General features: G+C 59.0%; 1 protein-coding gene across 2 annotated transcripts in view; it reads left to right on the top strand.

Annotated features, from left to right (window-relative positions):
• The first annotated feature begins 903 nt into the window (after window positions 1-903).
• Window positions 904-26202, top strand: part of LINGO3 (leucine rich repeat and Ig domain containing 3) — a 41514-nt gene continuing 16215 nt past the window's right edge. Inside the window, exons 1-2 of one of the 2 annotated variants that reach the window (XR_011699754.1) lie at window positions 904-962; window positions 21196-21243. The gene's annotated coding sequence lies outside the window, so the exon portion shown is untranslated. Of the gene's footprint in view, window positions 963-2442; window positions 2516-21195; window positions 21297-26202 lie in introns of those variants that run through there. The other variant, XM_071578043.1, reaches the window with a different exon arrangement.

Genomic DNA, 26202 nt, shown 5'->3' with positions numbered 1-26202 from the left:
TCCCAGCAAGGAGATCCAAGCAATTCCCCCCATCCCCTGACTGAAAACAAGGCAGCCCTGCCAGGGGGGACCTGCTTAATTGACTCTGTGGGTTGGATACAGCAGTTTAATGACGATGTTCAAATCAGCCAGAATCGAGTTTTCATCCTGGGGAATTGAAATGAGCCGTGGATTCCTCTGGCACAGCCTCCCCCCACCACTGGCCTCTTAAAAACCCGTCTCCAACTGAACCAGTCGTGGTTTTCATGCTGGGATTTTTCAGCTTTTGTTAAGCAGATGAGTTGATATTGTTTAAAACAACACTGAAATTCCATCCCAGCCTCGTAAATCTCCTGGTTTTCGCTGCAGATCCGGCGCTGGGTGTGGGGATGAACCTTAAAGGGGAGAGCCTGAGGCGCTTGTGAAATCCCAGAGGAGCAGCAGGAGGCACCAGGAAGCTCCAGCAGCAGAAGCTGCAGCGAGGGCTGGGAATTGGGAGTGGAACCATAAGGCAACCCAAGCTGGAAGAGCTGCTCCCATTCCCCTTGACAACACCCTGCATGAGTGGAGCTGATGGAGGGCAGAACATCACCCAGGAGAACCCACGGCAAGGAACAGGCCTGGGGTTCAGCTCCTTCCCCCTGAGCTCCTCCCTCAGGTTCCCCAGCAAACTGGAGGAGATGCTGCCAACACCTGCTTGAGAAGCGCTGTCAGATGCAGCAGATGCCACCGAGAGGCTCAGCTGGTGCTGCTCTGCTGTCACACCACACATCAAGGGCACAGGACACTCCCCTCCAGCAGCCCAGGGAGCAGCAAACCAGCCTGGGCCAAGCATGAGAATGGAGAGGAGCAACAATTCCACCCGGGAAAGAAACCAGCCCTAACAGGGAATTGGCCCCTCTCATCCTCAAAGCCTAATTAACCAAATCATCACCTTTGTGGGAGAGGAGCAAGATCAGAGCTCCAAGGAGGAAGGGGCAATGGTGAGTGCTGTCTCCAGGTGGGAAGTGGGTGCTGGTGGGGGGCTCCTGGCACCTCCCTGGGACTTCTACAAGAGGCAGTGGAGCCCAAAGTGGGGACAGCCATGGTTGGGCTGGGGGCTGTGACTGTCCCTGGGGCTGTTTGTGCCCTGATGGCCCCAATTCCTCCGTGGGATGGAGGGGAAAGAGCTGTTGGTCCATGAGCACCTGCACGGGCTGAGCCTCCAGTGAAGGACAGAGCTCAGGGGAAGGTGGCACCTGGACCCTGTGCCAGGGCAGGCAGAGGGACACGGGGCAAGGGGGAGGGAATGCAAACAGGCTGCCATGGGGCTGGAGGGGGAGTGGGTACCTGGGGGTGGTGTGGGGGTACCTGGGGATGGTAAAGTGGGGCTGGGGGAGCCCAGGCAGGGTGGCAGTGGGTACCTGTGGGTGCTGCCACAGAGTGAGAAGCCCAAGCAGGGTGGCAGTGGGTACCTGTGGGTGCTGGCACAGAGTGGGGAGCCCAGGCAGGGTGGCAGTGGGTACCTGTGGGTGCTGGCACAGGGTGGGGAGCCCAGGCAGGGTGGCAGTGGGTACCTGTGGGTGCTGGCACAGAGTGGGGAGCCCAGGCAGGGTGGCAGTGGGTACCTGTGGGTGCTGGCACAGAGTGGGGAGCCCAGGCAGGGTGGCAGTGGGTACCTGTGGGTGCTGGCACAGAGTGGGGAGCCCAGGCAGGGTGGCAGTGGGTACCTGTGAGTGCTGGCACAGGGTGGGGAGCCCAGGCAGGGTGGCAGTGGGTACCTCTGGGTGCTGGCACAGAGCGGGGAGCCCAGGCAGGGTGGCAGTGGGTACCTGTGGGTGCTGGCACAGAGTGGGGAGCCCAGGCAGGGTGGCAGTGGGTACCTGTGGGTGCTGGCACAGAGTGGGGAGCCCAGGCAGGGTGGCAGTGAGTACCTGTGGGTGCTGGCACAGAGTGGGGAGCCCAGGCAGGGTGGCAGTGGGTACCTGTGTGTGCTGGCACAGAGTGGGGAGCCCAGGCAGGGTGGCAGTGGGTACCTGTGGGTGCTGGCACAGGGAGGGAACACGGACAGGGTGGTGTGGGGGTACCTGGGGGTGTTGGAGCGGGGTTGGGGAGCCCAGACAGGAAGACCGAGGGTACCCAGGGATGCTGGCATGGTGCCGAGTGCCCCAGGCAGGGTGGCATGGGGGTACCCGAGGGCGCTGACACAGGGTCGGGGACCTCACGCAGGGCACTCCGGGGCTTGGGGACCCTTCCCCTTTGGGCACAGCGAAGCGGGGAGGGGACCCCCCGTTGCCCTTCCCTTCGTCCCTCCGCGGGCTCGGCGCCCGTTCCCGCATCGCCCCCGGGCCGGTCGGTGCGGGGGGCGCGGCGGGGGCGGCTCCACGCACGGCCCGACGCGGCGGTTCGAGAGGCGCTGCCGCCGCCGCGCCGCCCCCGGGGACGTGCCGGGGCCGGGCCGGGGTCCGTCCGGAGCCGCCGCCGCGCCGCCCCCGGGGCTGCGGCTCTGCCCGCGCCGCCGCCGCGCCATGGGCAGCCGGGCAGCGGCAGCCGAGCGGTGAGTGCGGGGGTCCCGGGAATGGGGAGGGGGGTCGCGCCGGGCCGCACACGTGGGGACGTGGCTTCTCACTCACCCACCCAGCCGCCTTCTCCTCTCCCTCCTCCGCCTGCCCCCGGCGCCCCCAGAGCGGCTCCGCGGGGGCTGTGCCCACCGCCCGCGGCCGCCAGGCCCCTCCGCGCCCCGCGGCTGTGCCCCCGGGCAGGGTGGCACCGGGGGGGTCGGTGCTCTCTGCGCGGGGTCCAGCCCGCTCCCGCTGCAGCCCCCGCGCCGCTCCCGGGGGTCCGGTGCCCGCAGTCCCCTCGCCCCGCAGCGCCGGGGCCGCCGCTCGCAGCCCCTTCCCCGGCACAGCCGAGCGGGGCTGAGCATCGCCAGGCGTCGGGAGAGGTTTTCCCCATCCCCTCTCGCTCCTGTTTCCCCCCCTGGCGCTGCAGGTCCTCGCTCCTCGCCACCCCAGGGCCCTGCCTGCCCCTTCCTTCCCTCAGCAGCCCGGATTTTAGGGCTAGGCGGATTCTCCTGTCGAAAATCCCAGCGCTGGATCCAACGCGGGTGTTACCGGGTTGTGTTTCTCGGCGAAATGGAGCAGGCAGCAAGCGCAGCATCCCTGGCTCCTGTCGCCGTGCTGGAAGAGCAGCTCTGCCTCTTCCCACTCCACATCCAGAGTACTTTGGTGCCAGTTCCTTAATCCACTTGCAAAGCGGCTTGAGCTAAAACCTGACGAAAGGTGCTCTAATTCCCACGGCGTTGGCACAGGCAGCGATTGCAGAGGAGCAGCTGCTCCTCAGGGTCGTGCCCAGCCTTGCCCCGAGAGGTTTGGGAAGGAGAAAAGAGCAACCAGGAGGGGAGAGGATGACAGGAGCAGGTAGAGTGGCTGGAAAAGAGATGGAGAGAGGATGGGTCAGTGCCAGGATGGGCAGCCTGGCAGCACCCAGAGCACAAAGCCAGCCCTTGGGAGCGGAGAGCATTGGAGCTGGAGGGGATGGACCCTGGGAACTGGCTGGGATTGGGGGTGCTTGGTGGCCTGGTGGGACCAGCCTGGGCCTGGCAGAGCTCCCAGTTGCTGCTTAGTTTCGTGGTCTTGGCTGTTAATGTGGTGCTGCTCTCACCCTGGCCAGGGATGTGCTTCCCTGTGGGACAGAGACCATCCTGCCTGGAGCAGAGCATCCCAAACCCCAGCCCCATGGGGTGACAGCACGGGAAAAGCCACATCCAGAGAGGGAAAGTTCCTACAAACCTCTTGATGAAAATGCAAGGGATTAAAACCAAAAAGCTCTCCAAGAGCAGAGTTGCCTGGAGGCTCCCAGCGAGCTGAGCAGCAGCTCGAGGTGACACAGCCATGAGTGGCTTTAAATCCAGGGACAGATTCTGTTCCTGACCTTAAAAATGCAGGTGGTGAACCCTGAAATAGCCCTTTGGTAAAGGGGTTTGCACCCTCAAAGCTCTGCCCTTTGCTGTTGCTTCACCCCCCTTTGTGCTGCAGGATGGAGATGGGGTAAGGTCCTGGCACCCCAGGAAATGTGGGGCATGTCCTTTAAACAGGAAAATAATTCAAGATGAGTTGGGGAGCAGCCAGTTTGGCAGCCTGTGATTATTCTGATTTCATTTCAGCTGATGGATTTGTGATGGGCAGTTCTGTGGCTGAGGTGGAGGGCAGTGAGTGGAGCTGCCCTGGAGGCCTGGCAGTGCCAGGGCAGTTCTGGCCACAGCAGCTTGGAGAGGTGATTTCTGGTCCCCCCGAGGTTTTCAGAGGTTGCAAAAATCTCACTTTGGTGTCTTCAGCCTTTCCCAAAGCCCCTGGTTTGGCAGCTGAGCTGGGGGAAGATGCTCCAACCCAGGGATGTCCAGCCTGTGAAAGAGCCAGAGGAGCATCCCACGAGCAGGGAGCAAACCTGTTCCCACTGGCACAGGGAAGCAGAAGGAAAAGCAGCTCCAGGAAAGAGCTGGCTTAAAAATCAGTAGATTTGGGGTTTATCCTGCCCTGTTGGGAGAAGGGAGCAGGACCACTGGAGAAACAGGGTTGTTGTTTCACCCTCCTTGGTGTTGGTGCCTGTGGTGAGACGTGGCTGTGCCAGGCTGAGCCTCAGCATCGCTGTGGTGGCAGAGCCAGGGCATCTCCCAGGCACAGCCACATCCTGCCCCATCTCCCACTGCTGCCACGCTCAGCCTTTCCCAGGGGACTCATTTTTCTCATCCCTCTCCAAAGATAGCAGGGCCGGGGGCTTTTTTTTTCCCTCTTTTACAGCGTTTAGAGCTCAGGAACGTCGTCTTTTATTAGCTGTGTTAATCCTGCAGCACCACACAACCCATCCCTCCCTCCCAGGCCCAGTCCTGATCCCTGCACTTCCCTCCCAGCAGCAAATCAAACGCCGGGCGAGGCGCTGACCACGTTTGTGCTCAGCCTTTAAAGTCTTTAAATCCGCATCTCGTCGGAGCCGGTTTTTTTTTCCCGACTCCTGCTTGTCGCATCGCTCCCGTTTTCCCGCCGGGAGCAGGTGGGCCCTCTTTGCTCAGCAGCGAAGCGGAGCTGCCAGAAGGCAGGAGGAGTTGGGCTGCACCCCCAAGTGTGGCTGTTCCCGGCGCCGGGATGGGAGGGAGCTGCTGGAATAACGCTGGAATCGCGCCGGGAGCGCGGAGCGGAGCGCGGGGCCGGGAGCGCTCGGGGTGGGCAGTTGGCAGTGCCAGCTCTGTGGGCAACCCGGGTGGGATTCCTGTCACCAGCAACATCTCCCCGAGTCCCAAATGCCACGTTTGGGAGCGAAGGGAAGCAGGAAGGGCAAGTGAGGCCATTCCCAAGCTTGTCCCCAGCCACAGGGGCTCTCTGTAACACCCCTCAGTGCCCATCCCGTGCCTCAGTTTCCCTGTCTGTGCCTGGTTTAGTCCTTTGTAGGTTGGCACATTCTCTCAGACAGCCCAGCTCCTGCTGCCTCTGTGTGTGTGTGGCTGTAAAGTGAGCATGGAATTGTCTAAGCAGGGTGGAAGGAGCATCATGGAGCATCCATGGAGCCTGAGATCAGCTCAGTTGGTTCAAACTTGGTTGGAATAACACCAAGGTCATGGGTTCAATCCCCTGTGTGGGCCATTGACTGAAGAGTTGGACTCGATGATCCCTGTGGGTCCTTCCAACTCAGAATAGTCTGGGATTCTGGGATTCTGCAGCATCTCTGTGGTCCATGGGCAGGGACTGCAGCAGGGAGGGGCACCAGGTGATGCCACCAGAGCCCAAAGAGCCGCTCTGGGAGTCCTGGAAAAGCACCAAAATGAACAGGGAGGGCAGAAATGTTCAGAGCAGAGATTTGAGAGGAGGTGAAGGAAAGCAATAAACCCCACGAGAGCACCTGGAAACTCTGCTGGGAGCTGTGCTGGCTCCTGGCCATGGAGAGGGAATGGGATTGGGCTTCAGGCCTCACCCTTCCACTCTTTGGGAGTGAAGTTTGTGTGGGGGTTACCTTGGAAGGCACAGAAGATGCTTCCATGAGGTTTGGCTCAGGGGGTGTGGGACCGTTGGGGGTGGCACGTGCTGGTTTCTCCTCTGGGTCCTTCTGCTTTAGCTTGTGGGGCTTTGGGGTTGTGGCTGGAACCCCCGGGGTGCTCCAGCTCTGTGGGGTGCCCGGGGCTCAGGCAGGGCAGGACACCAAGCCAGGGCTGGTGTGGGTGGCACAGCAGGGAGATGGTGCTTGTTGTCAGTGTAGAGCCCTCCCTGGCCCCAGGCTTTGACCTTCAGTCCTGAAGTCTCTGCCATGAGACAGTCCCAGTTCTCCTTCAGGTGGGCTGGGGGGTCCCCAGGGGGCTCTGCTGGGGGGGGATTTGGGGAGCAGAACGAGCAGGTTTGGGGTGGTGGCTCCAACATGGCACAGAAACGGCATAGACTGAAACTTCCAAAAGTTTGGCTCAAAATGGGGGTGTTTTAACCCAACTTTGACCTTCAGTCCTGAAGTCTCTGCCATGAGACAGTCCCAGTTCTCCTTCAGGTGGGCTGGGGGTCCCCAGGGGGCTCTTTGGGGTGGGATTTGGGGAGCAGAACGAGCAGGTTTGGGGTGGTGGCTCCAACGTGGCACAGAAATGGCCAAGACCCAAATTTCCAACATTTGGCTTGTCCAACCAAGCAACGTCTCTCCAGTTGGACAATCCCACTTCAGGTGGGCTGGAGGGTCCCCAGGGGACTCTTTGGGGTGGGATTTGGGGAGCAGAACGAGCAGGTTTGGGGTGGTGGCTCCAACGTGGCACAGAAATGGCCAAGACCCAAATTTCCAACATTTGGCTTGTCCAACTAAGTGACGTCTCTCCAATTGGACAATCCCACTTCAGGTGGGCTGGAGGGTCCCCAGGGGACTCTTTGGGGTGGGATTTGGGGAGCAGAACCTGCAGGTTTGGGGTGGTGGCTCCAACGTGGCACAGAAACGGCATAGGCTGAAACTTCCAAAAGTTTGGCTCAAAATGGGGGTGTTTTAACCCAATTTTGACCTTCAGTCCTGAAGTTTCTGCCATGAGACAGTCCCAGTTCTCCTTCAGGTGGGCTGGGGGTCCCCAGGGGGCTCTTTGGGGTGGGATTTGGGGAGCAGAATGAGCAGGTTTGGGGTGGTGGCTCCAACGTGGCACAGAAATGGCCAAGACCCAAATTTCCAACATTTGACTTGTCCAACTAAGTGACGTCTCTCCAATTGGACAATCCCACTTCAGGTGGGCTGGAGGGTCCCCAGGGGGCTCTTTGGGGTGGGATTTAGGGAGCAGAACCTGCAGGTTTGGGGTGGTGGCTCCAATGTGGCACAGAAACGGCATAGACTGAAACTTCCAAAAGTTTGGCTCAAAATGGGGGTGTTTTAACCCAACTTTGACCTTCAGTCCTGAAGTCTCTGCCATGAGACAGTCCCAGTTCTCCTTCAGGTGGGCTGGGGGGTCCCCAGGGGGCTCTGCTGGGGTGGGATTTGGGGAGCAGAACCTGCAGGTTGGGGGTGGTGGCTCCAATGTGGCACAGAAATGGCCAAGACCCAAATTTCCAACATTTGGCTTGTCCAACCAAGTGACATCTCTCCAATTGGACAATCCCACTTCAGGTGGGCTGGAGGGTCCCCAGGGGACTCTTTGGGGTGGGATTTGGGGAGCAGAACGAGCAGGTTTGGGGTGGTGGCTCCAACGTGGCACAGAAACAGCCAAGGCCCACATTTCCCAAAGTTTGGCCCAGGCTTTTCTCTCTTCTTCACAGAAAACCAAGGACAGGAGCAAATTCCCTCAAGTGTGGACAAATAGCTGGGACTTGGGTGGAGAATTGGGGCAGACTGTGAGAAACACCTTCCCTGGAGAGGAATTAAAAACCAAAGCCAAAGAAGGGGCTGGGCTGTGATGCCCAGGTGGTCACAGTGCCTTGGCATCCACACTGGCACCCCATGGCTGGCAGCCCAGGTGCCAGGCTGGCAGATCCATCCATCTCACCGCATGGCAAAGCCCTCCTGGCACGTGCCCTCCTCCTTCCTGCACCTTCTGGCTCAGCCCAGCTCTTCCCTGGCTTTTCCTGCCTCCTTCTCCCTGAATTTGTCACTCCACAGCCACAAGCCTGGTGGAATTTGCTGCCCCATCCATCACATGGGGAGGTGCCTAAAGCTGCCCCAGCTCTCACCAGCTCAGACCTGGAGTGGCTCGTTCAACTCCTGATGTGCCAACCAAAATAGCAGCTGGCACATTCCAGAGCTCAGAGGAACAAGTGGCAGTGACAATTAAAGTGCCAGAGCCCAGCACTGAGGTCTCCCAGGGTTTGTGCTTTATTAAGCAACAGTGAGTTCATGGGAAAGGACTTTTCACTCAGAGCACTACAAGGAAAGAGAACCAGGGGCTATATTTAGGCTCAGCCTGTGAGGGGGAGACAGGGCTGGGCACCGTGGGAGGGGAGCTGGGCATCCTCAGCTCTGTGCCCTGCAGAGCCTGGGCAGGATTGAGGGGGCACAGGGGCCAGGAGGGGGTACAGGGGACAGGAGGGGGGGTACAGGGGCCAGGAGGGGGGGTACAGGGGCCAGGAGGGGGGGCAAGGGGACAGGAGGGGGGGTACAGGGGACAGGAGGGGGGGTACAGGGGCCAGGAGGGGGGACAAGGGGTCAGGAGGGGGTACAGGGGACAGGAGGGGGGGCAAGGGGACAGGAGGGGGGTACAGGGGCCAGGAGAGGGGTACAGGGGACAGGAGAGGAGGGACAGGGGACAGGAGAGGGGTACAGGGGCCAGGAGAGGGAGTACAGGGAGCAGGGGGGGGTACAGGGGCCAGGAGGGGGGGCAAGGGGACAGGAGGGGGGGTACAGGGGCCAGGAGGAAGGCACAGGGACCAGGAGAGGGTACAGGGGCCAGGAGGGGGTACAAGGGCCAGGAGAGGGGCCAGGGGCCAGGAGGGGGGGACAGGGGGCAAGAGAGGGGGGTACAGGGGCCAGGAGGGGGCACAGGGGCCAGGAGGGGGTACAGGGACCAGGTGGGGGGTACAGGGACCAGGATGGGGGGCCAGGGGCCAGGAGAGAGGGCACAAGGGCCAGGAGGGGGCACAGGGGCCAGGAGGGGGGGTCACAAGAGCCAGGAGGGGGTACAGGGAACAGGAGAGGGTACAGGGGACAGGAGGGGGTACAAGGGCCAGGAGAGGGGACAGGGGCCAGCAGGGGGGGGACAGGGACCAGGAGAGGGGGGACAGGTCAACTTGGAGGTCACAGAATCCCAAGATGGCTGGAGTTGGAAGGGACCTCAAAACCCATCCAGTGCCACCCTTGCCATGGGCAGTGCCACCTCCCACCAGCCCAGGTTGTTCCAAGCCCTGTCCAACCTGGCCTTGGACACTTCCAGGGATGGAGCAGCCGCAGCTGCTCTGCCCAACCTGTGCCAGGGCCTGCCCACCCTCCCAGGGAGGTGCTGCAGGGGGACAACTCATGGTGCCACAAGGCAGGAGACTGGAGGGTCCCCCTTCCTGTGCCATGGCCTGGTTGGGGGTCTGGCACACCCAGCCCCACCTCAGCCATGCCCAGGTGTGTGTGGAGAGCCTGGCAAAGCTCCTCCGAGCAGGATTCTCCTGGAAAGGGCTGTCCATGCCCCTCCCCGAGGCGCTGGGTGGTCCCTCCCGTGGTTCCCCCTCCCGGAATGTGCCTTTGTGCTGCTGTGGGTTGTTTAACAGATCAAGGCTTTTCTCTCTCTGCCTCCGGGGCTGCCTCTTCCCACCGCCCCCTCTTATTAAAAATTCATTGTCTCTCCGAGATACCGTTGCTAGAGGGAGATGGGGAGGAATAAAGGAGGTTCTTGGAAAGGAGGAGAGAAAACATTTAATGGGAAGGGAATAGTGGAAAAAATTAAATCAAATATTGTCCCTCTCTCCATTTTGCTGCCCTGGGTGCATTTGAGCAGCTGCCACGTTGCAGGACTTGGATGTTCCCAGGAAGTTCAAGGAGGGTCCTGTGGGAGCTGGAGTGAGCCTGGGAGGTGGGGATGGTCCTGGGGCCAAGGAACCCACTGGCTTCAGAGCCAGGAGTGTGGGGACATCGTGGTTGGTCACACAGGAGGGAAGGAGCAGCAATAACACACACAGGGGATGCACCTGATCTCCAGCTCATCTCCCACCCTTGGCATCTCCAGAAAAGAGCCCCCAAGGCCCCACTTGCTCTTCCTACTCACTTTGGCCACTGTTTCAGTCCAGGTGGATGAAGGGGTTCAGCTCTAGACTGAAATGATGGAGAAGGGTGTTGTGGGAGCAGCTTCCCTGTGCCACAGCCTGGTCAGACCCTGAGCTGCCCCTGGGGATGGACCATGGCTGGGCTGAGCAGGGTTCAGGCAGGCTTGGGAAGGCACCTTCCATCTTCCAAGGGCCTCATAGTGTGATGCTCCTCACAGGTCAGTTGGCAGAGCAGAGCAGGGGAACTAAAGTGGCTCTGGCTGAGCATCCAAACTCCATCAGCCACATCTTCGTGGTGTGGAACCTCAAACTGGATGGGTGGGTTTGTTTCCTCTTAGAAGGGTGGGAGGTGTTGAGCTCAAGGCCCAGAGCCATGTCCTGGCTGTTGTTTCCAACCCAGAGCAGCCAGAGGGGCACCCACGAGGGTGGTTGGTCCTTCTAGCCTGTTTTTTCCAGAGGGTCACCTGGTGTGACCTTCCCCTGCTCAGGACAGCTGGACACCAACCCTTCAGTATTGGCAGAATTTGCTATTTTGTGCTTTTCCATTTAAATCTCATTTGGAGGAAGGTCCATCTGGTTCCCTCAGTGCTTCCAGGGGAAAAAGGTTGTTCCTGGGGCAGCTTTCCATGGGGCATCTCCTCGCTGGGAGGTGGGTGGTGTGGCCAAGACCTCTGTGTGCTGCAGGGCCCCATAATTAGACATTAATTAGGGCTGGGAAATGAGCAGGACCCTGCAATTGCAAGGGGAAGGTGGAGTGACATAAATGAGCTCGGATTGTGACCTTTTGCAATAAGGAGGAATATTAACTAAGTGTGACTAATGGAGTGGGGTGGGAACAATCCTTGGCTAATCCTCGTGCTCGGGGCTGGCATGGAGCTGGAACCTTCCCCCTGCTCCTGAGGAATCACAGCAGGTGATGCCACACATCCCTCCCAGCCATGCTCAGTGTCCCAGCTCTGCCATTCCAGGAGTTATGGTGCAGGTTGGACCTTTCCCATCGGGAAGTTCAGGCTCTGGTTTCTCTCCTTCCCTTCATAGAATAGAATCACAGAATCATAGAATGGATTGGGTTGGAAAAGACCTCCAAGATCATCGAGTCCAACCCTTGGTCCAACTCCAGTCCCTTTACCAGATCATGGCACTCGGTGCCACGGCCAAGCTCAGCTGAAAAACCTCCAGGGATGGGGAATCCACCCCCTCTCTGGGCAGCCCATTCCAATCCCTGAGCACTCTCTCTGCAAAGAATTTCTTTCTCATCTCCAACTTCAATTTCCCCTGGCAGAGTTTGAGCCCCCCTTGTCCTATTGCTGAGTGCCTGGGAGAAGAGACCAACCCCCAGCTGGCCAGAACTTCCCTTCAGGCAGTTGCAGACAGTGCTGAGGTCACCTCTGAGCCTCCTCTTCTCCAGGCTCAACACCCCCAGCTCCCTCAGCCTCTCCCCACAGCACTTGTGCTCCAGTCCCTTCTCCAGCCTCGTTGCTCTTCTCTTCTCACTTGGCTTGGAAGAGACCTCTGAGCTCATCAAGTCCAACCCTTGATCCAACCCCACTGGGATCACTCTGGCACTCCGTGCCCTGGGCTGCTGATCCCAGTGGGGTTGGATCAAGACCTGGTGGATTCTCTGTCCCTGGAGGTGTTTCAGAGGACACTCAGTGCCACCTCCAGTCCCTTCTCCAGCCTCGTTGCTCTTCTCTGGCCCCGCTCCAGCCCCTCAATCTCTTGCCTCAACTGAGGGGCCCAGAACTGAACACAACACTCAAGGTGTGGCCTCCCCAAGGCAGAGTCCAGGGGAAGGGTCACTGCCCTGGGCCTGCTGGCCACGCTATTTTTGATACAGGCCAGGATCCCATTGGCCTTCTTGGCCACCTGGGCACACTCTTGGCTCATGTTGAGCTTCCTCTCAATTAGTACTTCAGGGTGTTTTGCATCGAGCACCGGCCTTGTGGCAAAGCAATTCCCAGCCTGGGGAGTGATTGTCCCCCTGGGATGTGGCCCCTCTGCCTTCCCCTGCCTTGCTCAGCCCTGCCCCAACATCTGGCCACCTCTGGCAGTGCTGTTGTAGTGACAGACGGGGTTGGGACCTGCTGGATCAGGCCCATCCATCACCACCAACACTCCCAGGAGTTTTCCTTGCTCTGGGGTCCCTCTGCTCAGGCTGTTGCTGCCCAGTGAGCTGTGGATCATCATCCAAAGGAGGGATCACTCCCTGCTGGACTGGGATCCATCCCATCCATGCTGGTTCCATAATGTGCCACTGGAGTCTGGCTCAGCTCCTCCATCTCAGAGACTTCCCACTTTCCCAAGACTCTTCAGAAACAGTTTTCCCCCCTCTGTTTCATGTTTTTAACAGCTCTGCTTTATTTCTCTTCCCATTTCTCTCCCTGGGGTCATTTCTGGGTGTGCCCCCTGAGGACTGGGTGGTGCCACATCCCTGCTGTGTTTCTGTGGACAAATAGAGCTGAATTTTTCCTCCTTCCCTGCTGGTTTTCCAAGTTTTCCCCTTTACTTTTGCTGAGAGACTCTTTTTAGGGGTTTTTCCCTGAGAGAGAATTTCAAATGAGCATCTCCTGACACCTCCTCTGTGATAACGTGTCACTTTTATTGTTCATATTTCAATACCTAAAGGTCAAATGGAAGCCTGACTGCCTGGGAGGCCTGACATTAATTACACTAATGAGCAGAAGGCTTTACTGCTCCCTGCTCTTGGGTGCCAGGGCAGTGCAATGCTGGCTGGAGCCTGGGCACCATCAGGGGTGTTGAAGTGCTCCTGGAATGTCCTGAGCTGGAAGGGATCCACAGGGATCATCAATCCAACCCCTGGCCCTGCACAGACACCCCAACAATCCCACCCTGTCCCATTGTCCAAACCCTCCTGGAGCTCTGGCAGCCTTGGGGCCGTGCCCACTGCCCTGGGGAGCCTGGTCAGTGCCCACCACCCTCTGGAGGAAGAACCTTTCCCTGAGATCCATCCCAACCCCCTGGCACAGCTCCAGCCATTCCCTGGGGCCTGGCACTGTCACACAGAGCAGAGATCGGAGCTGCCCCTCAGGAGGAGCTGCAGACCCCAAGGAGTCTCCCCTCAGGCTTCTCTTCTCCAGCTGAACAAACCCTGTGGAGGGTGAAATCCCTTCCCCATCCTGCCAGTCCAGCTGGATTTGGGCTCCCTTGGGAAGGAAAGATGGGAAGAGGAAGCTCCCCAAGAATCCCACCCTGTCCCATTGTCCAAACCCTCCTGGAGCTCTGGCAGCCTTGGGGCCGTGCCCACTGCCCTGGGGAGCCTGGTCAGTGCCCACCACCCTCTGGGGGAAGAACCTTTCCCTGAGATCCATCCCAACTCCCTGGCACAGCTCCAGCCATTCCCTGGGTCCTGTTCCTGGTCCCAGAGCAGAGCTCAGGGCCTGCCCCTCCACCTCCCCTCGGAAGGAGCTGCAGCCCCCGAGGAGTCTCCCCTCAGTGTCCTCTGTCCCAGCTGAACAAGCCCAGTGCCCTCAGCTGCTCCTCAGACCCTTCTCCACCTCCATGTCCCTCCTTTGGACACTCCAACAGCTTCAGATCCTTCTTATATTGTGACCCCCAAACTGCCCCAGCTCAGAGCAGAGCAGGACAATCCCCTCCCTCACCAGCCAATGATGCTGGGCCTGATGCCCCCCAGGACACGGTGGCCCTTTGGGCTGCCAGGACACTCTGCTGACTGATACCCAACCTGCCAGGACCCCCAGGTCCCTTCCCACTGCTGTCTGGGATGAGTCACAGATTTCCTGCTGTACATGGAAGAGTCGTGTGCTCATTCCAGGGGATGCTCCTGCCTTAGCAGAGCTCACCTTGGACATCCTGCTCTGGTCCTCTGAAGGTCCAAGTGTCTCTGCTGCTTTCCAGGACACTTGGGTCTGTTTGGCTTTTGACTTTGCTGCTGAATTTCTTCTTCAAGAGTCTCCCATGCCCAGAACTTGCCCTGGGAACTTGCACTGTCCTCCATGGAGAGGTAAGTCCCATGTGGCACCCGGGGAGAGGAGACTCATCCCTTGGTTCCTCCACTGAGCAGCCTCCATCATCATGGCCAGACTTTGTGAACGAAGATTTGGGAAGGGCACTGCCCAGGCTTGGTGTGAGCTGCTGGTGGCTAAAAAGGCCAATACGGGATAGGCAGGTCCAGTCACAGAAGGCACAGGGGAACATCTCCCTGGGTGACATTGGCAAGGAATGGTTCTTTCTGTGCTGTCTGTTCTCCTCAAGACTGACCCTCTGTGCATTCTCAAAGGAAGCAGCAGCGTCGTGAATGGTGTGTCTCCATGAATCCCAATTGGAGGCCAGAGTGGACCATTGGGGCACTCAATATGGCCAAGGCTGAGGTGTTGTTTCAGGCAGTCCTTGTATCTCTTCTTCGGGGCTCCTCTCTTGCGGCAGCCGGTGGTGAGTTCACCATAGAGCACAATCTTTGGGAGGCAGTGGGTGATCCTCCATCCTGGAGACATGCCCTGGGCAGTGGGTGATCCTCCATCCTGGAGACGTGCCCTGGGCGGTGGGTGATCCTCCATCCTGGAGACGTGCCCTGGGCGGTGGGTGGGTGATCCTCCATCCTGGAGACGTGCCCTGGGCGGTGGGTGATCCTCCATCCTGGAGACGTGCCCTGGGCGGTGGGTGGGTGATCCTCCATCCTGGAGACGTGCCCTGGGCGGTGGGTGATCCTCCATCCTGGAGACGTGCCCTGCCCAGCACAGCTGCGTTCTCAGCAGCATGGCCTTGATTGGTGACCCTGCCTGTTCAGAACAGACACATTGGTCACGTAATCAGCCCAGTGGATGTTCAGGACTGAACGGAGGCAGCGCTGATGGAAGCGTTCGAGAAGCCGCAGGTGGTGGTGGTAGATGACGCAGGATTCAGACCCATATAAGAGAGTAGACAGTACAATGGCTCCGTCATCATCATCATCACTCATGGCCAGGCTTCACGAACGAAGATTTGGGAAGGGCACTGCCCAGGCTTGGTGTGAGCTGCTGGTGGCTAAAAAGGCCGATACGGGATAGGCAGGTCCGGTCACAGAAGGCACAGGGAACATCTCCCTGGGTGACATTGGCAAGGAATGGTTCTGTCTGTGCTGTCTGTTCTCCTCAAGACTGACCCTCTGTGCATTCTCAAAGGAAGCAGCAGCGTCGTGAATGGTGTGTCTCCATGAATCCCAATTGGAGGCCAGAGTGGACCATTGGGGCACTCAATATGGCCAAGGCTGAGCTGTTGTTTCAGGCAGTCCTTGTATCTCTTCTTCGGGGCTCCTCTCTTGCGGCAGCCGGTGGCGAGTTCACCACAGAGCACAATCTTTGGGAGGCAGTGGGTGATCCTCCATCCTGGAGACGTGCCCTGGGCAGTGGGTGGGTGATCCTCCATCCTGGAGACGTGCCCTGGGCGGTGGGTGGGTGATCCTCCATCCTGGAGACGTGCCCTGCCCCAGGCAGTGGGTGATCCTCCATCCTGGAGACGTGCCCTGGGCGGTGGGTGATCCTCCATCCTGGAGACGTGCCCTGGGCGGTGGGTGATCCTCCATCCTGGAGACGTGCCCTGCCCCAGGCAGTGGGTGATCCTCCATCCTGGAGACGTGCCCTGGGCGGTGGGTGGGTGATCCTCCATCCTGGAGACGTGCCCTGCCCCAGGCAGTGGGTGATCCTCCATCCTGGAGACGTGCCCTGGGCAGTGGGTGATCCTCCATCCTGGAGATGTGCCCTGGGCAGTGGGTGGGTGATCTTCCATCCTGGAGATGTGCCCTGGGCAGTGGGTGATCCTCCATCCTGGAGACGTGCCCTGGGCAGTGGGTGATCCTCCATCCTGGAGACGTGCCCTGCCCCGGGCAGTGGGTGATCCTCCATCCTGGAGACGTGCCCTGCCCAGCGCAGCTGCGTTCTCATCAGCATGGCCTCAGTTGGTGACCCTGCCTGTTCAGAACAGACACATTGGTCACGTAATCAGCCCAGTGGATGTTTAGGACTGAACGGAGGCAGCGCTGGTGGAAGCGTTCGAGAAGCCGCAGGTGGTGGCGGTGGATGTCCCAGGATTCAGACCCATATAAAAGAGTAGACAGTACAATGGCTCTGTAGACACTGATCTTTGTACTTTTCTTCAGGTGTTTATTGGACCAGACTCTTTTATGGAGTTTTCCAAAGCTCTGTGTGCCTTTGCCAGCCTGTTGTCTGTCTCTTTGTCGATCTTACCGTCTGAGGAAATGATCCTTCCCAGACAGGTGAACTGCTGGACTGGCTTAAGCTCTGAATTGCCTGTGGTGATGTGGGGATGATGGAAGACTTCTTGAGGTGCAGGTTGGTAGAGAACTTCCATCTTCTTCAGGCTGCCTTCCAGCCCCAAAAGCTCAGCAGCCTCTGCAAAGCAGGATGTGAAGTGCTGCAGAGCTGCCTCTGTGTGAGCAACGAGGGCGGCACCGTCAGCAAAGAGCAGCTCAGGACAAGGTGATTCAGGGTCTTGGTGTGGCCCTTCAGTCACCTTGGGCTGAATGGGCTTCCATTGGCACGATATCGGATGGAGATGCCGTTTTCTTCATCGAGCTCTGCCGTGGCTCTTTGGAGCATCCTGCTGAAGAAGATTGTGAATAGGGTTGGTGCAAGAACACAACCTTGTTTCACACCACTGGTTATTGGAAAGGGCTCAGAGAGTCCATGGCCATATCTGGCTTCTCCCTGATGCCATGAATGACCCTTCCCCCCAAACCAGGACTTGGAGCCACGTTAGTGCAGGGTAAGATAAAAAGTAAAGGTCCTTTAATAACACAGGCCCTACAGCCCACAGGAATACAGGATGACATCCATGTGTCCCAGTTCTTGTTTCCATGGCTTTTATAATCAGATCCCTCCAATCATTGCTTTACACATTTCTCAGTCCAGCCCCAGTCCCACCCCTGGTCCAACCCCCCGGAATTGGGTCTGGGGTCGTCAAGACCCTCTGTCTTCATCAACTCTTCTTCTTCAGGCACACAAAGGTCTCTTGGAGTTCATCCAGTTTTGGCTTTTGGGTCACTCTGACCTGTGTTTGTGTTTCATTCTGTGGGCCTTCTGATATCCTTCAGCTCTACCTTGGAAAGGAGTCTGAACAAGATTAATTAACTAAAGGAATCTGAGCTGTTCTGGGACAGGGGTAGTGATAGAAAGGCATTAAACTGTTAGAAATATTAACCCTCTAAAAATCTACAACTACTGTGTTCCTAAAACCTACAAAATGTGAAAATCAGAACAAAAGCCCCTTTGGCATCATCCCCCGCAACAAGGGGGTGTCCCCAGGGAAGACTGAGCAGCCTAAAGAACAGTTAAAATACAAACTTTTAGAATATATTCCTTAAAATACAAGGCACAGGGGCCAGACAGTGGCAACTGCTCTGGTGGTACCAACACGGGGGGCACGGGGAGCTGTGCCAGTGTAAGGATGGGACCAGAGGGTGGTTCAGCCACTGCCCCCACGTGCTGGTGGGTCCCCTTTCACAGGGATTAAAATGTATTTGGAGACAAAAACCCCTGAGGTAACCTGAACCAGAGGTTGCTAAGTGACCTGGGAGCTGCCAAAAACAAATGCCAAGACCATCAGCTGAGCCCCTGATTGTTCCCAGGGCTGGCAGTGACTCCTGTAACAAGCCAAGCCCAGGTGGTCTCTAAAGTGGGCTGAAATTCCAGCATTCCCAAGGCTCAGATGGGTCTGGAAGCAAAACCTCTCCATGCTTGGCTGCCTGCAGGGAGGGCAGGAGGGGCCAGGCAGCACCAGGGGCTGAGCAGGTTTGGGTTTCCTGCAGTTTGCTCCCAGCAGGTTTGCAGTAAACACAGGGATGTGTTCATCTTGCTGGAATTTGGTTTAAATTTTGCTTTATCCACCCACTGAGCTGGAGCTTGGCAGGAACAGCAGCTGAGCTGCTCTGCTGGGGCTGTGTTTAACCCCTGGCTGGTGATGGCGCCTCCTCCATCCCTTCTGGAACTCCAGAGCCCACTGGAGTGGGGAACAAACCCTCTGCCCTCCCAGTGACCACATTCCTTGGGCACTGGAGCAGCCCCAGTGCCCTGCAGAGTGCCAGGTATGCCCAGCACATCTTTGGGCACCACTCCATGGAGCTGGGATCCCTCTGGATCCCTTCTGGGCAAAACCCTTGTGGTGGTGCCACAAACATCCCCCTACAGGTGCTGAGGGCAGGCCAAGGTGTTTTGGGGGCCTGGTTTGGGTCACTCTTGCCACTGTTTTTAGGTGTGGGTGTGAGTTACTCCTACACTGTGTGTGCTGCAGGGGCATCCCTGCCTGGCATCTTGGGCTTTTCCCATCCTTCTGCCAGCCCTGGAGACTTCCCTGTCCCTGCTGTCCCAGCCCTGCCTCAGACCACCCTGGAGAGGCTGCTGCATCCCCTGGATGCCCCTGCCAGCCCCACCCATGGCAGGAGAGGTTGGTTGCTAAGGAAGTGCTGCTCCTTTGGAGGGGCACATCCCTGCCAGAGCTCCCTGTATGCCACCCAGGCTGGGGGGTGTTGGCATCCCTGCCACCTGTGAAGCAGCAGGGTGGGGTGAAGGGCTCACCCAGGGCATCACTGGGACCTTCTGGGAGCTGGAAATGGGTGTTTGCCCTCCCAGGGAGAAGTTTGGGAGCCCCAGAGACACTGGACAAGATCTTCTGGAGCTGGAAATGGGTGTTTGTCCACCCAGGGAGAAGTTTGGGTGCCCTGGGGGACAGTGGACAAGAGGAAGATCTTCTGGAGTTGGAAATGGGTGTTTGTCCACCCAGGGAGAAGTTTGGGTGCCCCAGGGGTAGTGGACAAGATCTTCTGGAGTTGGAAATGGGTGTTTGTCCTCCCAGGGAGAAGTTTGGGTGCCCCAGAGACACTGGACAAGAGGAAGATCTTCTGGAGCTGGAAATGGGTGTTTGTCCCCCCAGGGAGAAGTTTGGGTGGCCCAGGGAGAAGTTTGGGTGCCCCAGGGATAGTGGACAAGAGGAAGATCTTCTGGAGTTGGAAATGGGTGTTTGCCTTCCCAGGGAGAAGCTTGGGTGCCCCAGGGATAGTGGACAAGAGGAAGATCTGGAGCAGGGAATGAGCTGGGATGGGATTGTCACTCAGTCTTGAAGCCCTGGCACCCCCCACCCCAGGGGCTGTGCAGGACCCCTCTTTGGGGGTGCCTGGGCAAGTGGACCCCTCCATGTGGTGTCTGCCCAGCTGGTGGGGTTTGGAGGAATCCCTCTGGCTTTGGTTTGGGGTAGTGACACTTCCCTGGAGGAATTTGAGCTTTTCCAGAGCTCTGTGTGCTGTCAGCTCTCCAGGAAGCCCCAAAGGGATGTTCCACCTCTCCATGAGCAGCACCTGGATGGTGCTGGAGCTCCCAGGAGCACATGGCAGGGGGGCACTCACCCTCCTGGAGTCAGCTCTGGGCTCTCTGGTGTCCCCAGGGCTGTCCCCTGGGCACAGGGTGGGTGTGATCTGTGTGTCCCCAGCTCTGGTGCCCTGCAGAGCTGTCTCCTCATCCCTCCATCCTTCCCCAGCAAATCCCTGCCAGGGAAAGCTCCTTTGGCTCAGGCTGCCCAAGCCTCTCTCAGCAGGAATTAACTTCCCTGGCTGCTGCTGCTGCTGCTGCTCTGGGGACAGGGACAAGGGGGGACCTGGACAGGGGTCTTGAGGGGCTGGAGCAGCTGCTGAGCTGGAGCAGCAGCATCTCTGTGCAGGTGTAGCTGAGCAGGACCCAAGTCTGGGACTTTTGGGGGCTGTTAAACAGGAGGAGTTTGGATTCCCCTCCAGAAGAAGCCACTTAAATTCCCTCTTTCTTTGTCACAGGCAAATTAAACTTGATCCACAGAGCTCAAGACGCTTTAGTAAAACCAGCAAACCATTTGCTTGTAGGTTGGTGTTGAGCATCAGCTGCAAAAAGTGTTTGGGAACATCTTTTAACCCCACAAAATACCCAAGGGATGGACACAGTGGCCCTTCTGCTTCCAAACTGGACGTGGCACTGAGTGCCATGATCTGGTAAAGGGACTGGAGTTGGACCAAGGGTTGGACTTGATGATCTCTGAGGTCTTTTCCAACCCCAGTGAGAAGAGCAACGAGGCTGGAGAAGGGACTGGAGGTGGCACTGAGTGTCCTCTGAAACATCTCCAGGGACAGAGAATCCACCAGGTCTTGATCCAACCCCACTGGGATCACCAGCCCAGGGCACGGAGTGCCAGAGTGATCCCAGTGGGGTTGGATCAAGGGTTGGACTTGATGAGCTCAGAGGTCTCTTCCAAGCCAAGTGAGAAGAGAAGAGCAACGAGGCTGGAGAAGGGACTGGAACACAAGTGCTGTGGGGAGAGGCTGAGGGAGCTGGGGGTGTTGAACCTGGAGAAGAGGAGGCTCAGAGGTGACCTCAGCACTGTCTGGAACTGCCTGAAGGGAAGTTCTGGCCAGCTGGGGGTTGGTCTCTTCTCCCAGGCACTCAGCAATAGGACAAGGGGGGCTCAAGCTCTGCCAGGGGAAATTGAAGTTGGAGATCAGGTAGAAATTCTTTGCAGAGAGAGTGCTCAGGGATTGGAATGGGCTGCCCAGAGAGGGGGTGGATTCCCCATCCCTGGAGGTTTTTCAGCTGAGCTTGGCCGTGGCACTGAGTGCCATGATCTGGTAAAGGGACTGGAGTTGGACCAAGGGTTGGACTTGATGATCTCGGAGGTCTTTTCCAACCCAATCCATTCTATGATTCTGTGAAATTTGGGTTGAATCCCCCCAAATGAGAGGATCCACTGGGTGGGTGCCATCTCCTGAAACCCCCATAGGTGATTCCCAAAGAGCTTTGCTCTGTCCATGGCAGTGCTGGGCTCAGACACTCTCCTGCTTCCAGGAGATCTTTCAGGGTGCAAAGTGCTCTGTAATTTTATAATTATTTATTTATATAAGCTGCAATGGGCAGGTCACTCATCAGGCTGGAGCAGCACTAGGGATGCTTCCCCTCTCTGGGAGGGGTCCATGTGCCACATCCTTGAGCTTTGGGGGGATTTATTTGGGATTTCTGAGCTGAACACCCTGAAAAGGTGATTCACAGTCATCTCCTTGTGCTGTTCTGTCCAGAGGGGCCAGAGCTGGCTGTGTTGGACCCTTTGCCATGTGAGCACCCCCAGGCTCGGATGCCTCAGCAGACCCAGATGGTGCAGCCCCAGACCTGCAGAACGGTGAGTGCTGCCCAGGGCTGGGGGATCAGCATCACCCCTGCCCTCACACCCTGCACTGGGACACTTGAAACTCAGCTCATCTTTAGCTCCTGGCCAGCCCTGCTTGGTGGCATCACCCCCCTCTGTGTCCCCACCCACCGAGCTGGGGGTTTATCCCACGTAGGAAATCTCCGACCTGTTGCCATGACCCCAAAATGAGCAAGAAGTAACTCAGGTGGGGCTGAATGTGAAGCTCAGGGGGTGCAGCTCTGGAGCTTGTTCTGAGGTAGCTGGGAGGGAGCAGTGGTCACAGCCTTGGTCACAGATTGGGATCCCAGCCTTGGACACAGGGAGGATCCCAGTCTTGAACACAGGTTGGGATCCCAGCCTTGGACACAGGTTGGGATCCCAGCCTTGGACACAGGTTTAGATCCCAGCCTTGGACACAGGTTGGGATCCCAGTCTTGGATACAGATTGGGATCCCAGCCTTGGACACAGGTTGGAATCTCAGTCTTGGGCACAGGTTGGGACTCCAACCTTGGACACAGGGAGGATTCCAGCCTTGGACACAGGTAGATCCCAGTCTTGAACACAGGGAGGATCCCAGTCTTGGACACAGGTTGGGATCCCAGCCTTGGACTCAGGTTGAGATCCCAGCCTTGGACACAGGTTGGGATCCCAGCCTTGGACACAGGTTGGGATCCCAGCCTTGGACACAGGTTTAGACCCCAGCTTTGGACACAGGTTTAGATCCCAGCCTTGGACACAGGTTGGGATCCCAGTCTTGGACACAGGTTGGAATCTCAGTCTTGGGCACAGGTTGGGACTCCAACCTTGGACACAGGTTGGGATCCCAGCCTTGGACACAGGTTGGGATCCCAGCCTTGGACACAAGTTGAGATCCCAGTCTTGGTCACAGGTTGAGGTCCCAGCCTTGGACACAGATTGGGATCCCAGCCTTGGCCACAAGTGGGGATCCCAGCCTTGGCCTTAGTGGAGATCCCAGCCTTGGTTGTGCCAGGATGTGGGCACGGCACCCATTTGAGGAGCAGTGATCTGGGATTTGGGCAGGTTTCTTGGCATCTGAGAGTCCACCAGCTCCACCCTGGCAGAGGGACTCTGGAGGCTTTGCCCTTGCTCTGCTTGGAGGTGCTGGACAGGGAGTTGAACAGCACAGCCCTGCCATCCCCTTCCCCTCCCACCACAGAGACTTTTGGGAACCTCTCGTGGCTGCACATGGCCAAGGAGCTGCTGTCCTGGTGCCACAGCCCCAGCTGATGCCCTGGAGCTGCAGATCTGGGGACTGACGCCAGCGTGTCTCGCTCCAAATGTCAGCGCTCGCTGCCATCTCCAGCCTGGGGGCGTTGTGGGGGTGGCACAGCTGGACCCCCCCGGGCTCCACAGGCTCCCCCTGCCATCTGAGCAGCGAGGCTGGCAGAGATCTGTGCTCTGCAGGGCTCGGGGGGGGGCTGGGATGAGCCCCTGTGCCCTCCCCTCTCAGGGGTTGTTCCAGGGGGGTTGGTGTCACTCCCACCTGGCAGGATGAGGGATGGATGGCAATGCCAGCCCTTATCTCACCCCGTAATGGCATTTTGCTTTCGCTGCTTCCGTGATCATAATTGGGATGGCAATAAAATTCCCGATGCAGCAGCTGCAGACAGGGCTTCAAAAACGCCTTCAGCCCAGGGCTGATGCTGAGCAGAGCTGGAAGGTGGAGGGGAGGCTGTCACTCCGTGCTCCTCCTGCCTGGAATTCCCACTCCAAGCAGGATTTGGGGCTCCAGCTCTGCTCCCACAGAGTTTTGCCTGCAGAGCTCTGAGCTGCTTTTCCTGCAGAGAGCTGAGCAGTCCTGCCAGGCCCTGGTTGTTTGCCACCCACAGCTGCCTCTCCCTGCTGTCCTCGGAGCAGGCAGCTGTCTGTCAGTCTGGCCTGTCAGTCCGTCCATCTGCCCACAACTCCAGCCATCCAGTCGAATTAAAGCCTCTGGAATGATGGATCACCCTCCCAAGGTGTGGAGCCCACGGGATGGGAACAGCCAGCCCAGGACTCCTCTCTGGAGGGAGGCTGGGCATGCCAGGCAGCCCCTGCCATGGGTGATGGCACCCCATGGGGCCGAGCCCTCCTTTCTGAGCATCAAGCCTGGAAAGAAGCTGTTGTTGTGTCCAGGAGCCTCAGAGAGGTGGCTGGGACTGCCCTGAGCACCAATTCCTGGCTGGTGGGTGCCCACCAGGGGAGGGATCAGGAGGAGGTGCAGCACTGGCAGCAGCCAACAGTGATCATGGCATGATTTCTGTGCCAACCTCCCATGGGGCTCAGGCCGGCTGAGCTCAACCACTGACCTGACCTAACGAGGGTTGGCACACCCGGGTGGGCACACAAACGGGGTCTGTGGGAGGCAACTGGCACTCACATCGTCCAAGCAGCACCGTGGGGGCTCTGCTGGGCACCACTGGACAGAGTGGCACGGTGCTGAGCCCAGGGCTGGCACCAGGGGGTGGCTGCTGCACAGCACCACTGGTCAGACTGGCATGGTGCTGAGCCCAGGGCTGGCACTGGGAGGGCTCTGCACAGCACCACTGGCCAGACTGGCACAGCGCTGAGCCCAGGGCTGGCACTGAGGGGGTGGCTGCTGCACAGCACCACTGGCCAGACTGGCACAGCGCTGAGCCCAGGGCTGGCACTGAGGGGGTGGCTGCTGCACAGCACCACTGGCCAGACTGGCACAGCACTGAGCCCAGGGCTGCCACTGGGGGGGCTCTGCTGGGCACCACTGGTTGGACTGGTGTGGGGGTGAGCCCAGGGCTAGCATCAGGGGGATGGCTGCTGCACAGCACCACTCACAGCACCACTGGTCAGACTGGCACAGCGCTGAGCCCATGGCTGGCACCGGGGGGGGTGGCTGCTGCACAGCACCACTGGCCAGACTGGTGTGGGGCTGAGCCCAGGGCTGGCACTGGGGGGGCTCTGCTGGGCACCACTGGCCAGACTGGCACAGCGCTGAGCCCAAGGCTGGCACTGGGGGGGCTCTGCACAGCACCACTGACCAGACTGGCACAGCACTGAGCCCAGGGCTGGCACTGGGGGGGCTCTGCTGGGCACCACTGACCAGACTGGCATGGCGCTGAGCCTAGGGCTGGCACTGGGGGGGGCTCTGCTGGGCACCACTGACCAGACTGGCATGGCGCTGAGCCCAAGGCTGGCACTGGGGGGGCTCTGCACAGCACCACTGACCAGACTGGCACGGTGCTGAGCCCAGGGCTGGCACTGGGGGGGCTCTGCACAGCACCACTGGCCAGACTGGTGTGGGGCTGAGCCCAGGACTGGCACTGGGGGGCTCTGCACAGCACCACTGGCCAGACTGGTGTGGGGCTGAGCCCAGGGCTGGCACTGGGGGGGCTCTGCTGGGCACCACTGGCCAGACTGGCACGGCGCTGAGCCCAAGGCTGGCACTGGGGGGGCTCTGCTGGGCACCACTGACCAGACTGGCACGGCACTGAGCCCAGGGCTGGCACTGGGGGGGCTCTGCTGGGCACCACTGACCAGACTGGCATGGCGCTGAGCCTAGGGCTGGCACTGGGGGGGCTCTGCTGGGCACCACTGACCAGACTGGCATGGCGCTGAGCCTAGGGCTGGCACTGGGGGGGCTCTGCTGGGCACCACTGACCAGACTGGCACAGTGCTGAGCCCAAGGCTGGCACTGGGGGGGCTCTGCTGGGCACCACTGACCAGACTGGCATGGCGCTGAGCCCAAGGCTGGCACTGGGGGGGCTCTGCTGGGCACCACTGACCAGACTGGCACGGCTCTGAGCCCAGAGCTGGCACTGGGGGGGCTCTGCACAGCACCACTGGCCCGACTGGCACAGCGCTGAGCCCAGGGCTGGCACTGGGGGGGGCTCTACTGGGCACCACTGGTCAGAGTGGCACGGTGCTGAGCCCAGGGCTGGCACCAGGGGGATGGCTGCTGCACAGCACCACTCACAGCACCACTGGCCAGACTGGCACGGTGCTGAGCCCAGGGCTAGCACCGAGGGGGTGGCTGCTGCACAGCACCACTGGCCAGACTGGCACAGCGCTGAGCCCAGGGCTGGCACCGGGGGGGTGGCTGCCCGTGCAGCAGCCCGAGCGCCGCGGGCAGTGCCATCCATCAGGCTGAAGGGTGGCTAATTACAGCGTATGCTTTGCTGGGGCCACCATTAATCATCACTCCGGGGCTCGGAGCTGCGAGTGCTGCGTGAGGTCCATGAAGTCATAAAGCTCCCACGGGGCACCAGTTGTGGTCGTGTTTTGTTGTGGTGGGCAAAAGGAGCACAGGTGGCAGGTGTGTCACACTGTGCTGGTTTAAAGGTAACTGGGCAGGAGAAATGACCCCAGTTCAGGAGAGATTATAAGTCAGAGTTACAATTTCATAACAGTATTACAATAAATGTAATGACACAAAGGGAAATTTGGTTTAAATCACAAAACTCAGTAGCATAACCCACCCCCTGGGGCACAAACACAGGGGGGGTTTGGTGGCCCCTGTGCTGAGCCCCACGTGGTTCCTCCGAGGCCAAAGGAAAAGGAAGGGACAAACCTGTTGGTGCAGATGATGGCACAGTCTGGGGGAGAGTGGTGGCTCCTCCTGTCCAGGTTCTGCTCCTCCTCTGGATCCAATGAGTGGTCCCAGAAGTGCCCAACCCCAAGATTGTCTCCCCTCAGGTTTGGGTGGGAGCCCCCAGTGCCTCCCCCAGGGCAGGGAGTTCCACACTGGGGGATCTGACTCTGGCAGTCAGGGGGAATTTTGGAATCGTTGCTGGCCCATGGGCAGAGCTGAGCCCTCAGGTGGGTGTGGAGGTGCCAAGGAGTCCCTGCAGGGCAGTTCTCCCAGCTCCTCTGCCAGGCTTCTTTCCCAGCCAGCTCCCAGCCTGAGGGCTCAGCTGTGCCCTG

The sequence above is a fragment of the Pithys albifrons genome, chromosome 27 (genome assembly GCF_047495875.1).
Source record: "Pithys albifrons albifrons isolate INPA30051 chromosome 27, PitAlb_v1, whole genome shotgun sequence".
Classification (NCBI taxonomy): domain Eukaryota; kingdom Metazoa; phylum Chordata; class Aves; order Passeriformes; family Thamnophilidae; genus Pithys; species Pithys albifrons.
The sequence above is the reverse complement of the archived record's forward strand: the minus strand, read 5'-3'. Positions and strand labels throughout refer to the sequence as shown.